The 16,826-nt window shown below is 37.3% G+C and overlaps 1 long non-coding RNA gene across 1 annotated transcript in view; it reads left to right on the forward strand.

The window, feature by feature from the left end:
- The window catches only part of LOC135194604 (uncharacterized), a 35,191-nt gene extending 29,209 nt beyond the window's left edge, over positions 1-5,982 (forward strand). Inside the window, exons 3-4 of the long non-coding RNA XR_010309850.1 lie at positions 3,152-3,356; positions 4,660-5,982. This is a non-coding gene — a long non-coding RNA (uncharacterized LOC135194604). The remainder of the gene's footprint in view (positions 1-3,151; positions 3,357-4,659) is intronic.
- The last annotated feature ends 10,844 nt before the right edge of the window (positions 5,983-16,826 follow it).

Raw genomic sequence — 16,826 nt, forward strand, 5'->3', positions numbered from 1 at the left:
GCCGGCGGAACCCCAGAGGGTGCCGACTACGCTGCCGAGGTGGTCTCTCGGCCAGGTCGATCGAGAGCTGGTCAAGGAGGCCGCCATCGTGCAGCGGTGGGGTTCCGCGGGGAGGACGGAGGGCGCCAGCGCAGAGGAGCTGGCGGGCCGCATGCGCAGTTCGCTCAAGGAGGTCTGCGATGCGGCCATGCCTCGGACCCGGCGCAGGGTTCCGCGCCGGCACGTCTATTGGTGGTCGCCCGAAATCGCCGACCTTCGGGCGACGTGCTGCCGGGCGCGGAGGGCCTACGTCCGCTGTCGAAGGCGCAACGGCCTCGACACGGACCTGGAGGGACAAATGCTGGACGCTTATCGCCAGTTGAAAAAAGATCTGCAGCTGGCGATAAGTAAGGCCAAGGAGAAGGCCAGGGAGGAGCTTCTGGCGGGTCTCAATCGAGACCCGTGGGGGCGCCCGTACCGCGGCGTACGCGGGAAGTTCCGCACTCAAGGCGCCCCCGTCACTGAGACGCTGACGCCGGAACTCCTCCTGCGCCTGGTCGGGGAACTCTTTCCCCATCCAGGCGAGCATGTCCCTCCGCAGATGGCCCCCCGCTCCGTGATCGAAGACGCAGTGGCTCCACCACTGATCACGGAGCGGGAGATGGAGATGGCCCTCGGCCGCTTGAGGGCCAAGAACACGGCGCCGGGTCCGGACGGGGTTCCAGGGCGTGTTCTGTGCGACGCCCTGGAATTCCTGGGTGCAAGGCTTCGGGAGCTGTTCGACGAGTGTCTGTGCAGCGGGCAGTTTCCGAAGCCTTGGAAAGAGGGAAAATTGGTCCTGTTGCCGAAGGAAGGTCGGCCGATGGATTCCCCTTCGGCATACAGGCCAATAGTGCTGCTGAACGAGATGGGCAAACTCTTCGAGAAGGTCCTCGCAGCCCGTCTCGTTCAGCACCTCGAGGAGGTCGGTCCGGGTCTCTCGGAGGCTCAGTACGGGTTCAGGGCGGGCCGGTCGACGGTCGACGCCCTGGACGCCCTGAAGACTCGGACGACGGAAGCGGTGGCCCGGGGGAAAGTCGTCCTGGCGGTGTCGCTCGACGTGGCGAACGCCTTCAACAGTCTCCCTTTCGAGACGATACGGGAGGCACTCCGATACCATGGGGTGCCGACCTATCTCAGGAGGCTGCTGGAGGCGTACCTCCAGGACAGGGAGATCCTCTGGGCGGGGGTCGATGGGAGGCTGGTCCGGCGTCGGGTAGGCTGCGGCGTTCCACAGGGGTCGGTTCTCGGCCCAATTCTGTGGAACGTCGGTTTCGACTGGCTCCTGCGAGCTCCCGTCCTTCCCGGGATGGGGGTGTTGTGCTACGCTGACGACACCCTCGTCACGGCGACTGGGCGGGACTTTCGGGAGGCGGCTCGCCTCGCCGAGGTCGGAACGGCTCTCACCGTGGACCGTATGGGAATGCTGGGCTTGAGGGTCTCCATATCCAAAACGGAGGCCCTCCTCTTCCACGGTCCACGGAAAGGACCCCCACGAGGGGCGAGTATCACCGTCCAGGGGACGGTGATCAAGGTGCAGGCCCAGATGAAGTATCTGGGCCTCATCCTGGACGGTCGATGGAGCTTCGGGCAGCATTTTGTCCATCTCGGCCCGAGGCTCATCAACGCCGCCGCCGCTCTCGGCCGCCTCCTTCCGAATGTGGGGGGGCCGGGATCGCTATGCCGGCGTCTCTACTCCGGCGTAGTGAGGTCGATGGCGCTGTACGGTGCCCCGATCTGGGTCGACGCTCTCACCGCTGACAACCGGGCCCTGCTGCGAAAGCCGCAGAGGGTCATAGCGGTGAGAGGCGTCAGAGGGTACCGTACGGTGTCGTGGGCTGCGGCGACACTTCTCGCGGGCGATCCGCCCTGGGAGCTCCAGGCGGAGGTGCTCGCGGAAGTGTACCGGTTCCGGGTCGAGGCGAGGAACCGCGGCGACCGTCCAGGGTCGGCGGAGGTCGGGCGGATCAGGGCTCTAGCCCAGCGAGCCCTGATCGCCCGATGGCAGGAGGACCTGGGGTCACCCACGGCGGGCCTGGCGACAGTGGAGGCGATCCGCCCCCACTTGAGTCGCTGGGTCGAGAGAAAGAAGGGCACACTCACCTTCAGGATGACGCAGGTACTTACCGGGCACGGATGCTTCGGTAAGTACCTGCACGGGATAGCGCGGCGGGAGGTGTCACCCTCCTGCCACGAGTGTGGTGCGCCAGTCGACACGGCGCTCCACACCCTGAGTGAGTGTGCTGCGTGGGGGCCCCAGAGGCACACCCTTGCGGCGACTGTGGGCGGAGACCTCTCGCTGCCGAGCATCGTCAACGAAATGCTCGGTAGTGAGACGTGTTGGTCGGAGATGCGCTCCTTCTGCGAAAACGTGATGTCGCAGAAGGAAGCCGCGGAGCGGGAGCGGGAAGAGGATGCCGCTGCAGACCCGCTCCGCCGAAGACGACCGGGGAGGAGGAAGAAGCGCTACGCGCACCTTCTCCCCCCGCCTCAATAGGCGTCGCAGGGACTAGGGGGGGTCTCAGTACCCCGAGAACCCCCTCTAGGTGTTGGAGGCCCGCATAGGCGGGCCGACCGTCAGGGCGTCACGGTAGCATGCGCAAGCGATCCCGTGGCGCCCGCCGAAAGACGGAGAGGGTACCGCTGGTTTTTTAGTGGGTAAACCCGGCGTACCTTGGCGCACTCGGCGTCCAGGGCTCCGGGGAGTCCCACACACCCCCCCACCTCCCATCACGTGGGGGAAGCGCGTAACGCGTTTTTCCAGCGAGAAAAAAAAAAAAAAAAAGGTTAGGTTAGAAGGCTGGCAGATTTACAATAAGTGGCTACCACGGTCCATAAAAATGACTCTGCGCCAGAAGGGAAACTCAAATTTTATTGTTGCCTTGGAAAGCACGTGAAGCTGCTGGCTCTGCGCCTGATTTATTTCTGTTCGAGGCTTGACTGCCGTCCCATCGGATTATGTTATTGTAAGAATAAAGCAATAGTGTTTGCGCACAAAATTGTGTACAATAATATGTGCTAATAGCTAGTTTTCCTTAGAAAATCCACCACGACTGGACTCGGTCTAGTATGAGGTCATCAATCTTTCGTAATGGAGGATCCATAACAAAAGTTTTTTTTTTTTCAAAAACAGTGAAAAGACAGTGCTCCCCGCTGACGCAGTATACTCGCCGCGCGACCAGCCAAGGACCGCTGCAGTTTCGCGGGTAGGAGCTGGGGGTCCGGAGCGAGGCGTCGGGGGAATGGGGGGAACGGGGGCGCGGTACTCCCCTGGCGCGCTACAAGTGCGTCGTGCAGCCGTCGTGCTGCAACCCCCCACCACCGTGTGAGCTGCACAGGTGTGATGCACTTCACTATTAACTGATTTTGACTGTTTGTGTGATATAATACAGCACCACTAAATACCACAGTCGCAATAAATTTAATGCAATCAAACAGTACTTAGTCGTAGCGTAGGAAATACATGACATATTTAAACGAACGTTGCTGCGTTGAAAATACCTCAAATCTTTCCTGGGAGATCAAAAGATGCTTCACGGGAGTTCAGCCTTATGGTAGATTTTAATACGTTTTTTCCTATTGTTTTCACACAAGTTTTCGTGGTACCATCGCTCAAATATTAATCATGTTGTCTAACCTCTTATACCTACTATATTTAAATTCTTGTAATCCCACTTTGACTCTGAACTTGGTTTTGCAGAAACATATCATAAATTTAAATGAGTATTGGGATTAATGCATTAGCATTTTCATTGGCAAAATGGTCGACAGATAACAAATAAAGTAAAACATGACAAATTAATAACTAAACTTCTGATAAATAAACTCATACGATACACACACATGGGCTTTGAAAGTATTTATAAAATAACTAGCTGAACCTGCGGCTTTATCCCCGCGAAATTAATAAAACACAAACTTCCAACCCCGTTTTACCCCCTTAGGGGTGGAGTTTCGTAAAATCCGAATTTTTACACATACAAATACAAACAACACATACAAATTTCAAGTTTGTAAGTGTTATATTTTCTGAGATTTCGTGATTAATCAGTGAGTGGTATTTCGCTTTTTATAAATAGATAAATTTGTGATGCGATTCAAATATGAATCTTTATCCTTAAAATATCATTTAACGTTTTATTATTTTATCTTATTTATTTTACGTCAACAGACACAGAGAGTGAGTAAAAACAAATTCACGAATTAAGTGTAATTTCGTCAAATAATATTCGCAATTATTGGTATTTGTCGTTTCCTTTACGTATTCCATTATCGTCTCTTTTATTAAACAAGCTTTCGTTTATTCACCTGTCACCATGATTCACATCCAAACGACGTTTAATTACTGTGAGTGCAGACATGTAAATCAACTTGGCATTTTAAGGTATTAACATAACAATGAGCAATATGAGCACCGTCCCGCTTATGTATTTAGATCACTATAACTAAGTACATTTTGCAATAACATATTTTCCCCATAAGGATATTTTCAACCAATTATACTTTCATTACGTAAAATATAACTTCTACGAAATCGACAAGCTTACGTGTAATTTTTTTGTTATTCAAATGTTACTTAAATATTCTTTCGTCGTATATATAAAATTAAATGTTATTTTTTTTTTTTTTTTTAATTAATAGGCAGCAATTTCGTCGTTGGAAAAAGAAGCCAAAGAAAACGTTTATGCGGTACACGATCCGCATATTCAGTACGAGTTAACTATAAATAATCACGGGGAACCGCCTAAATACTTATCGCTGTCTAAGCCTCTAACACACCAAAGGACGCACGCTTTTGATCCGCAACATTTTAAATTTAATGAAATTAATAACAATTACTATAACGATAATAATTTTTCTACATTTAAATCTGACCCAAGACATAGAAAGTCTAATAGAAGTAATCGACGAAATAATAAAAATGAACAAAGTTACTCATGTCAGAGCAACCAAGATGTTAAGTATTCCATTAACCCACAATTCGGAGTGGTTAGAGCTTCTGAGAATAATCACACGACTGATGCACAAAATAAAAACAACCCTCGTAATAGTTTTTATAATAAGGGTCGAATATACGAACGAAATAATTCGGGAAGAAAGAATAATGTTGTCAGGAAAACCCAAGATAAAGATAATGATTTTAAAAGGATTGGCCCTAAAAGAGCTTCAAATGGAAGTAAAAAAGTTAAAAATTTCGAAGTCCACAATGAACCAGTGCAAGAGAATGAAAAAGAACGTTCTTTTGAGGAACTTAAAGCGGAGCAAAAAGTACAAGACACAAAAACAAACTCGATGCCTCGACCTGGAAAGGTTAAAGAGATTGCATCAAGATTTAATAGGAACAGTAGTGAAAATTTGAGACAATCGGTGAAAGAAAAAGTTGAGAGACCAAAGCCTATACAGAGCTACGATCAAGCTTATTTGGATCATGTGTTCCCAGACGCTGTAGAAATTTAGAATTATTGTGTAATGTACGAGGAACAATAAATAGATCTCTTAGTGTTATGTGCTGTTCTGAGTGATGAATCTTTAAGTGTAAATTTAAAAACATTTTAGTACTTCTAATCTATAGGATATTTATTGACGAAACTGCCTCTTTATCACCTTATACATAATTGCAGTCTTGCTAATATTATTATATGATATAAATCATGGCCATATTGTTTTTATGATACAGTAGATTTTAGAATAAGAACATTTCATGACGTTTACTAAACTCAGCACAAAGACGCTTTTATTATTAGATTTATGATATATTGTCTATTTTAATAACTTCACGTTATTATTTTTATATTTAACATCTCGTGTACTTAAATATAATTGATTTTTATTTATTTGTGATCAAATATCTTGCTTTTCAATAGTTTTATGGTTCGTTACTGTTCTATCTATAACATGTATAGTTTCTTTTTGTAATGTTTTGTATTGTTGAATTTTAACTGTATTAAATTTATAATTTAAAAAGTCAGTGTAGTTTTATCTATTCCCATATGAATGCACATTTTAATTCCTTAGCAATTAATATTCTATTTCATTACTTAAATTACTTGAAAGCAATGAAATTGTAAATGTTCGTTTAATTTATCCGCACCGCTTCAAAAGCCAAACGTGTGTTTAAAGGGAAACATGTTAAAAATTAAAAATATTTTAAAATATAGTTTTATTATATTTTATTTTAAAACTACAGTTGCGTTGAATAATCAAATGACAGAGGAAATTAGAGTCACGAAAATATCAATGATTCAAAATTATACTTGTGCAAATAACAATGTGTGTATTATAAAATGTTGTCCAATAGGATTTGCTTATTTTCGTAAAGCAAAACATTCTGGTTGTATCTCTATTGGTCAATCAGATACTGATTTATTTCTTCAATCTAAACATTCGATAAATATTCGTAATTCTGTGTTGTACTATACGAACTTAACGGATGCATTCGAAGTTATGAACGGCGTGCCTTGCAGAAGGAAATATAAGGAGAATAGAGCGTTTTTCATACAAAAGGTAAGAATTTTGTTTTTTTCATTAACTTCCACATGTCATTAGATGTTAACAACCTTGAATTTTTTTTTAATTTGTATTTTATTCGCAATTAGAGGGATTGTTTTTTTTTTTTAAATTTATTTGTTCAATGTCCGAAATTGCCCGAAGATCCCACCCTAAATTAAGTGTCGTGTTTATTAAAATTTCCCAAAGGAAATTTGTTTAAATTACCCGACCCGACTTTTCCCGACTGATTAGAGACCCGAATTTATTTGGCCGTTAATTGATGGATACTTCCAATGAAATAAAACCATGTGTGTTTTTACATTAATGTATTACAATCAACGCGAATAATATTAACAAAATATAATATTAGTTAAACAAAAAAATAATAAATGAATTAAATTGTTTCGCTTGAGTCAAAATGGTCAGAATTCAAAATTAATATTGTGACTTTTTTAGTCCCGATTTTTTTTATTGTTAAACACAAAGAGTGTTTCATATAAACATATTTTAATAAAAAGTACTACAGGTTTATAGTTCATGCGCTATAAAAGCGATTTCCACCGTTAAACGAGAAAGAATGTAATGAATAGTTTTGCCCAATACGCCATTTACCAGCTTTATTTAATGTCAGATAGTGAGTTATAATATAAATAGTAATGATTAAGGAAACCTATTAGGAAAATGTTTAAGAGATTTAATTAATTAAGTCTTGCTAGAACAAAAACCTAATGAAAAATATATGGAATATCCTTATAAAGATTGTTTGGGCGTGGTACATTCTTACACACATAAATAAAATAATACTAAAATACCCGATTTATTTTAGATTTTTGTTTATTTTAAATATATATATAATTTTTATGATATAGTTTGGCGGACGAGCATATGGGCCACCTGATGGTAAGTGGTCACCACCGCCCATAGACAAAGGCACTGTATGAAATATTAACCATTCCTTACATTCCTTCAAACCGGATACCAACAATACCAAGTTTATTTTAAAATAAAATAACTTATAACAGAATTATTCATTCGAATGTCCTCATGCTATTTTTTCGTGTTTTTTATCATATTATATGTGCTGTTTTTATTTGTTGAAATAATAAGAGTTGAGCGATTCGCATTTTGCATTTTATAAATGTTTCGTGTTCGAGGTGTGCAATAGTGTCTTTAAAAAATGGACGTGTACATTAATTTTTATTTTTGAGTTATTTCAAATGGGTAGATGGACTGGCAAATGGGCTATCTGAATGAATTTACACTACTTCTCATAAACATAGGCGTTCTAAAAAAGATTTATCATTCCTTACATCGCCAATGTGTGACCTTGGGAGCTAAACTATGACCCCTGTGTCTGTAGTTACACTGGCTGACTACACTCTTGTGGTACCTCTCCAGACGGGATCGCACAAAGCCTTTCCTACCATGTAAGTTGATTATTTGATTTATCATAATTTAAAGTAAATCATACATTTATGTTCATGTAAGATTTTAAAGCGAATTTCTTGTAAAAAAAATCTTAAGTCCGAAAATAAAATAAAGCTCTCATAACAAGAATATCGCTAAATTGAAAAGGCTTATTATTTACTTGTATGAATTCCTAGAAACATACACTCCCATATTTCAGTGAAACAATCATATTTTATAAAGAAATTAATAATGGCGATAACGCTAGCGCGCATAAATTTAACGTAATTAGGCTAATTAAAAATTTGAATTCATTAAATTGAAAATGCTACGACACTTGGCGAAGTCTTTGTGATTTTAACCGACCTGAAATTATGGTTTTTAATTTGGCTGATATTTTTGAAGCAATGTTGGAATAGAGAACGCTTCCGTAGATACTTACTTAGATTAAATTATTTATATACAGGATATTTAGATAGATGGTCGCATTACAAAAGAATGAAAAGCAACGAGCTAACTTTATTATTTTGGTGTGCATGACAACAACCCTTGTAACTTGCCGAACGTAAGTATGACGTTTGTTCGGCCACTATTTTTTTTCAACGCGTTCTCAGCTTCGATCGCCTTCGATACTAAAAATAGATAACTGATTTGATTTTACAAGGGCTTTTTTTTGGTATTGTTTCATCATTATCATCATCACTTGGTGGTAAGGCTTTGTGCAAGCCCGTCTGGGTAGGTATCACCACTCACCAATCAGATATTCTACCGCCAACAGAAATGCTCAATATTTTTGTATTCAGGTTTCAAGGATTACTGAACCAGTTTAACTACATGATATAATATCTTAGTTCCCAAGGTTGGCGTATTGGTAGTGTAAGGATAGTTAGTATTTCTTATAACGCCAATGTCTATGGGTGTTGGTGACCACTTCCCATCACAATTACCCGTCCGCCTATCTGTATCATTAAAAAAATCATCCAAACTCTTTCCTATCCTATTGTTGGTTATAAGCCAAGCAAATTGGTACTGTTTAGATGCTAAAAATGCAAAAAAATTTAATAGGAAAATGTTACATTGAAATACATAAATATTAATCGGATTGGAATGTTAATTGTTCTAAAAATTCAGTCAAACGTTCAATAGGACATTTGCCAATTTTTAACTAATAATTATTGTTGAGATTATTTCAGTCTTATTACAAATAATTCCTAGTATTTTAATCAAAAAGTCGTGCGTAACGTGGACTGCGTTTGTCGGGCTCGTGATAACTCATTTGAGCGAAACGCCTAATTAGACAAATACAATTTTAATGAGTTGACTAATTGTTATCTTAAAGTTGTTTCACGTACGTTGTTAATATATACGTGAGAAGTGCAACGGCTCACCGGAAAATATACTTATGATCAATATAATATGAGTAATGTTATAAAATTAATATATTTTAAGGATGATTTATCTAAAACAATATTTATTTGCGCTGTTTAAACTTTAGGCCTTTAAGTATCCACTTCATATATATATATTCACTCATTAAAGCACGTCAAAATATTTAATTTTTTATAAAATTAAATTAACAAATTTAATCTAATTTGTATTTTTTTGCTGTCCATACTCTTACTTGTCTCACGCACACTAAGACAACTTGTAAACACGAGCGAGTTACTTGTACTAATACGCTGCATGACGACAATAATTTAACATGAGCGCGCCTTCGTGAGTAAATTGATCTATAATATTGTTTTTGTTTAAGGTACTATTATTTATATTTTTCTGACGTTTCAATAAAATTGCACCGGTTGTGGTCGCGACCAAACTGTCAACAAACGTCGCCTAAAATAAAAAAGTATGAACTCATCCAAAAATCGAATATAATTTATTATTAATGTGACTGTATTTATGAAACAAAATTCATAATTCGAATTCATAACATCAACCAAGACAGACTTTGTTTGTCTGACATACATTCGAAATCCTCATTAACTATTTCATTACTTTAAATAATTTGAGGTACAAAACTGCTCACCGTGGGTTAAACATTGTCCCATTATTACTCAGAATATATCCACATTCAATTGAGTTATGAGTGTTCCGTCAAGTGATCTCAGCTCTATTTTAAAATTTATTATATTATTGCAAATTCTCAGAATTCAGAAGACCGAAAGACCCAAAGGTCGTGTCTTTGCATTTTCAATAGGTAATGCGGTATTAATTAACATATACGTGATCGAGTCAACGTACCTATGATTATTATTAATAAATAATTACTTTATAACTCATATAAAATAATAACGGTGGATATTATTTTCAACTGAACATTCGCAAGAGTTTTTAACTAAGTGTGCTTACTTGCCAACCCGACTTCGCATAGCCTAAATTATTTTTTTAATAAATACCTGGTATGAACAAAATTTATTAAATTACTAAAATTAACGCTCCTTCTCGCATGTCCCGTATAAAAGCATATAACCTACTTAATATTCCTACATTTCAATCAAACTTAGTACATAACGCTGCTGTTCCAAGGCTTTGTAGATAATATAGCACACTATCTAGGAATAATGATGACCTCTATATTCATCGTCACACCTGGATAAAATTCAGAGTGTCTCTTACTAAACTTTTAAACTAACACAAAAAAAGTTTAATCAATACGCTTATTCTTAAATTTAAGTTTCTAATTTATATTTGATTTTTACTGCTTTGTATTATTTTTTTCACTTTTTATCTTAATTGTAATATTTTTTGCTCAATGGTGCATGCTGTGGTCACCTATAATTGAAGGTGCACACAATTAGTGGTCCTTATATTGTTTAATTTTAAGAATATGTGTTTATCTTTTGTTGGAGACTCATAAATTAAATAAATAAAAAAAGACAAAGAAAATTTACAATAAAGTACTAAGTATGAAACTTTAAATCCTATTATATTTGGATTTTAGAGGTGAATATGGGGTTTTTTCTTGTTGATGACGATTCTACAAAGACCACACTGTCACCACAGTAGTCACTGACTATAGTGAATAATTACAATGACTAATCCACAAAAGGCATATAATGTCACAGATCTTTCTGTATAGCCTAGGGTAAAAATAAATACACAACATTGACCTTGAATTGACATTTATTTATTTATTTTTTTTATTTATTTTATTTTATTTATTTTAGGGAAACATACAGCATAGTATAATACATACAATTAATACCAAAATAATTCTAACATATGCCAAAAAAGTTTCCACTGTTGCATTAAAACATGAAGTGAACTAAAACAAGTAATAAAAGTAAAATATTATGAAAGTATATGAAATAAGGTTATCAAACATGAATTATTCCAAGATTAACAAAAAAAAAAAGATACAAAACAATAAGCTTCAAATAATATTAATGATAAATAGTGTTTTTTAAGACTCGTAAGAACTTAAACAGATTAACGTTAAATATATCAACATTACTATAATATTTATTATAATTAGCACATGCTCTTACCAAAAAGCGATTTTTGGAATAGTTAGTTTTACATATCGGCACATAGAAGGTTTGTTTTGAACGGGCAGAGGCATGTGGACATTTGATATTAATGTTGTTAACTAAGTACATTGAATCGATATAGTTATTTATAATTTTATAAAGAAAAACCTGATCTTTGCATTCTCTGCGTTTCTCAAGCGTCAAAATATTAAGTTTATTAACAGAATTGGACCCAAATTTGCGCGTTAATCTTCTAATAAATTTATTCTGTACTTTTTCGATAGCCATAATATACTTCGAATATTGTGGATTCCAAACAATTGAAGCAAATTCCAAACTGGACCTTACATACGCGTTACACAAAAGGTTATATGTATTTATATTTCTAAAATCACTTCCTTGGCGAAATATGAAACCCAACATGCTGAAAGCTTTTGCAATAATTTTATTCACATGCCTGTCAAACAGTAAAGTTGAATCCAGAAGCACTCCCAGGTCCCTAATCTCGGTCACCCTCCTAATTGAATGATTGGAAATTGTGTAATCAAACAAAATCGGATTTTTTTTTTTTGAAAATGTTATTATACAGCATTTATCAAAGTTAAGATGTAGACCGTTAGACAAACAATATTGCTCTAAAATGTCTAAGTCATTTTGTAAATTAGAGCAGTCATCACAGTTTTTTATGATTTTAAATAATTTTGTATCATCTGCATATAAAAGTATATTAGGATTTTGAAATGTTTTCATTATGTCATTAATAAAAATGTTAAATAAAAGGGGACCGAGGTGAGAGCCCTGGGGTACACCAGATGTTATGGGGACGAAACTAGAGATGTGTCCTTTGACAGCAACTGCTTGAGTTCTGTCACGAAGATATGATGTTAACCATCTAAGCAAATCGCCGTGTATACCGATATATTCAAGTTTTTTAATTAGTAACGAATGTGGAATTTTATCAAATGCTTTTGAATAGTCAGTATACACAGCGTCAACTTGATGTCCTCTCTCCATAGCTAAAAGAACAATATCAAGAAACTCGACAAGATTGGACTCGACTGATCTTTTAGTTACGAATCCATGTTGTTGGGTAATAAGCAGAGGTTTTATTAAAGGAAACAAAACATCGTAAATAATCTTCTCAAATAATTTTGGTATGATTGACAACTTTGATATTCCACGATAATTTTTAACATTATGCTTATCACCATTTTTATAAATAGGAACAATAACGGATCTTTTCCAAACAGGTGGTAATATGCCTGATTGAATGGATTTGTTAAAAAGTAAATATAAAGGAACTGATAAGGACTTACTGCATTGTTTTAAAAATGTAGGATGTAAGCCACCTGGGCCACTGCCCTTAGATGAATCAAGTTTTGAGAGATATCTTTCAACTGTACAGCGTGATATGTTAAAAGTACCAATTAGGGGCTGACTATCGTACTTGTTTAAAATATCGTCCTCGGCTATTTTCCCATCATCTTCTTCGAAAACAGATTGAAAGAAGTGACTAAATAGATTTGAGATAGACGAGCCATCGGAACCAATAGTATTACCAAGGAACATGGTGTCTGGTATGTTGTTGCTACCTCTCTTTGATTTTACAAATGACCAAAAATTCCGGGAACTATGATGAATATTATCTTCCGCCCTAGCAATAAATACATTATAACACTCTATTTCCATCCATTTAGTTCTGTGTCGAAGGTCAGAAAATTTGTCATAATCGCTACTACGACCATAAATTTTCCATCGTTTATGTACTAATAATTTCTTTTTGATCAATTTAATCAAACTCTTATTAAACCATACAGGATATTTTTTGGTATCGTATACTGTTTTAGCTGGTACAAAGCGACCCACTACACTATTAACTATTGAATAAAACTTATCTACTGCGTTAATTATGTCGCATGTTTCAAATTGTTTCAACCAATCAATGTTATTCAATTCATTGTTAAGTGCATTATAGTCAGCAACCTGAAATCGACGAACAATACGGGGCGCGTAACACAAATTGGACTCGATCGACATAATATCCGTCAACACAGAAAAAGATGGATGATGAGCGTCTTCAGGCAAAGATAAGGGTGTAGTTCTTTCGACCGAACAACTAACATTAGACAGAACGAGATCCAACAGTCTATTGTTGCTATTAAAAATTCCATTATGCTGACCCCAGCCAGAGAAGCAAATAAAAGCAAATAGTTGCACAATTAAATTATTTTCGGACGGGTTTTGGATAGCGAATGTATTATCAGACTTATGAGACCATACAATATCTCCAATGTTGAAATCTCCTACAACAATATATTTATCAAAAGGATTATTTAAAGTTAAATCTGATAAGAATTCAAAAAACGTAGCCTCAGACTCACACTGTTGTTGATTTTGAGGGAAATAACAACAGAAAATCCATAATTTATGCTTTCTTGAACCCTGTCCGATTGCTATACTAATAAATGTTACATCAGCACCTGGAAGAGACAAAGGCATCCTCGAGTATAGCATGTCAACACAGAGGCTACGACGTACCGCAATAAGTGTACCACCACCTTTACTAACCCCTAGAAGTGCATAGTCACGATCATTTCGGTACACGTTATAGCGTGAATCGAAGAGTTCTTCATCAAATATATTAGGAAGTAACCAGGTCTCGCTTAAACAAATTACGTCATAATTGGAATTTAACAAATTAGAATAGAACTGCACAGTTTTAGTGCGCAAGCCTCTAACGTTTTGATAGTAAATATTTAAGCACATAATGATATATATTTTATATTATAATTATTGTGTGTAGTAATATTAAATAAATCTATATTTTCAATGTACTTAGATACCAAATAAGAAATAAAACATACCTGGAAGTCCATAAAACCATACCTTATTAGGATAAACTTCTTTAAAAATATAATTAAGATAATAACAATAGCAAGTAAAAATATGAAAAAGTAAATAAACTTCTTAAAAAACTCAACAAAGTACCATGATTTAATATGATAAACTAACAAATTAATAATGCTTATAAAATTTTGTTTAAAGAACCTTTGGAAGTAATGTGAATAACTGGTGAGTTGTTGGTCTTGCGAACCATAACAGTGCAATTTCGAACCCAACAGAATTGGTAACATTTCTCTTTGCATTTACGTCGTGCTTCATTCAGAAGAGCCTTGTTGTAAGTGGATAAGTGGTCATTTATATAAATAGGATTATTACTACCTGAAAATCCAATGTCACTCGCCTTCAAATTCTTTAATTTTCTTAGCGATGAAAGAAAATCATCCTTTTTGTAACGTGCTTGCATTTTAAGAATAACAGGTCGCGATTTATTCGCAGACGAATCATTCCTTACCGCAACTCTTGTTACAAAATCAACATCCGTACCAAAGTTTATGGAGTAACCGCTTTTTTCAGCAAGGGTCTTGATAATATGAACTAAGTTTTCTCCTTTTTTTTGTGGAATCCCATTAATTTGAATATTGGAGCGTCGCACCCACTGTTCATTTCTGTTACTACTCTCTGATAATTCTTTAAACTTAAGTTTCAACTCTTCGAGTTCTGTTCCAAAATTGTCTATTTTGGCAACCCATTGTTTAATCTAAAATGATTTGTGATATTTTTTTATGGATTCGTGACAAAATTTAGTTTTGATTGTGAGCGAAGTCGTTAAATGTGGTGTCATTCATCAAATGAATTGTTAGATATGCGTGCCACCCAAAGTGTAAATCTAGGAATAATTTACTCCTGCAATTGGAATATAGTATTAGACGTTTTGGATTTTTTACCATATCTGTAATAATTGTTTTGCTCGAGAGGTACACGTAGCGAAGATTTTAATGTATTACCTATAAAAATTTAAACTACAATCTACTTTATTGTAACCGTTTCAAATCAATCTTGGTTCGTCAAAAAATAATCTCTAATTAAAATTTGTGCAAACACTGTACACTTCATTGTAGACAAGACATAAAAATACTAAAATACTGTTGTTTTAGTTACCCTTTATAATTTAGATATGTAGCTTGAGACACACAAAGTTATAAAGAAGGCAAGACTTGATACTCATTTTCATTTATTTATTTATTGAAACAGTTACACCAACAACTTATCTCTAAACACTTAAAATTAACAACTGATACAGGTAACATTCAAAGTTATACATACATACATATGTCTTTAAAGATGTAAACAACATTGACCTTCAAAAATGTAAACCAAACTAACCTATAAAAAATCAAATTTTAATAACTAAATTGAAATATAGTTTGTTTATTTACAAAATATCTAACGTAATACCTATATTACTCAAAATCAAAATATACTTTATTCAAGTAGGCTTTTACAAGCACTTTTGAATCGTCATTTAACAAATTATATGAGTATAAGTGAAGCTACCACCGGTTCGGAATGCAGATTCTACCGAGAAGAACCGGCAAGAAATTCAGTAGTTACTCTTTTTCAACATTTAAAAATACAAAGTCATGTTAGTTAAATACAATTATACTTATATGTATGTAATACATCCTGCCTGGAAATCAACAAGTGTTAGCTCCAAGGTTTTTATCATCTATACAATCTTGTTTTGAATAATATGCCTTCTTTACAATGTATTTTATTACAAATGATTTTAATTTATGAATCGGCAAAGTTAAAATGATCTAGCTGGCCATCATAGTGTATATTTATTTATTTAAGTTCGCTAGTAGTTATTACATTATTGTACAAACAAATACAAATCTATACTTCTATCTATCTATACTAATATATAAAGCGGAAGAGTTTGTTTGTTTGTTTGTTTGTTTAAACGCGCTAATCTCAGGAACTACTGGTCCGATTTGAAAAATTCTTTTTTTGTTGAATAGTCCATTTATAGAGGAAGGCTTTAGGCTATATAACATTACGCTGCGACCAATAGGAGCGCAGCGACAGTGAGAAATGTTGCAAAAACGGGGAAAATTATTCACATTTATGGACTTTCGATGCGTGCGCAGCATAAACGTTTTAAGTTACTCAAAAAATGTGTATGAAAGATATATTCCTCTTTTAATAATAAAAAAAAAGTCCGTGACACTATATGTCTATTCGTTAAGAGTGCGCTAGCAGGCGGGGCGCGGCGGCGGATGAGGGGGAGGCGGGTCAGCCCCGCCGCCGCGCTCGCCACTCTCACCCGCGTGTGTAGTTCTGCGAAGTAGCAATGCACATAACGACTTAAAAAAATTTACATTCTTAATAGTTAAATTATTTATCAAAATTAGGTTTTGTTATCAGCTTATTTGCTCATTATTTTTTATCGTTTAAAATCGATTACATTTAAATCATAATCTGCTGTAGTTTTAACTTACGATATAAGATAAAATTTCAATGAACATTCCTTCGTACTTTGCAAGTAAACAATTTAAACGTTTCACAGTATAAATAAGGTATAAAAATTACATTACA

The sequence above is a fragment of the Vanessa tameamea genome, chromosome W, assembly GCF_037043105.1.
Source record: "Vanessa tameamea isolate UH-Manoa-2023 chromosome W, ilVanTame1 primary haplotype, whole genome shotgun sequence".
In the NCBI taxonomy this organism is placed as follows: Eukaryota; Metazoa; Arthropoda; class Insecta; order Lepidoptera; family Nymphalidae; genus Vanessa; species Vanessa tameamea.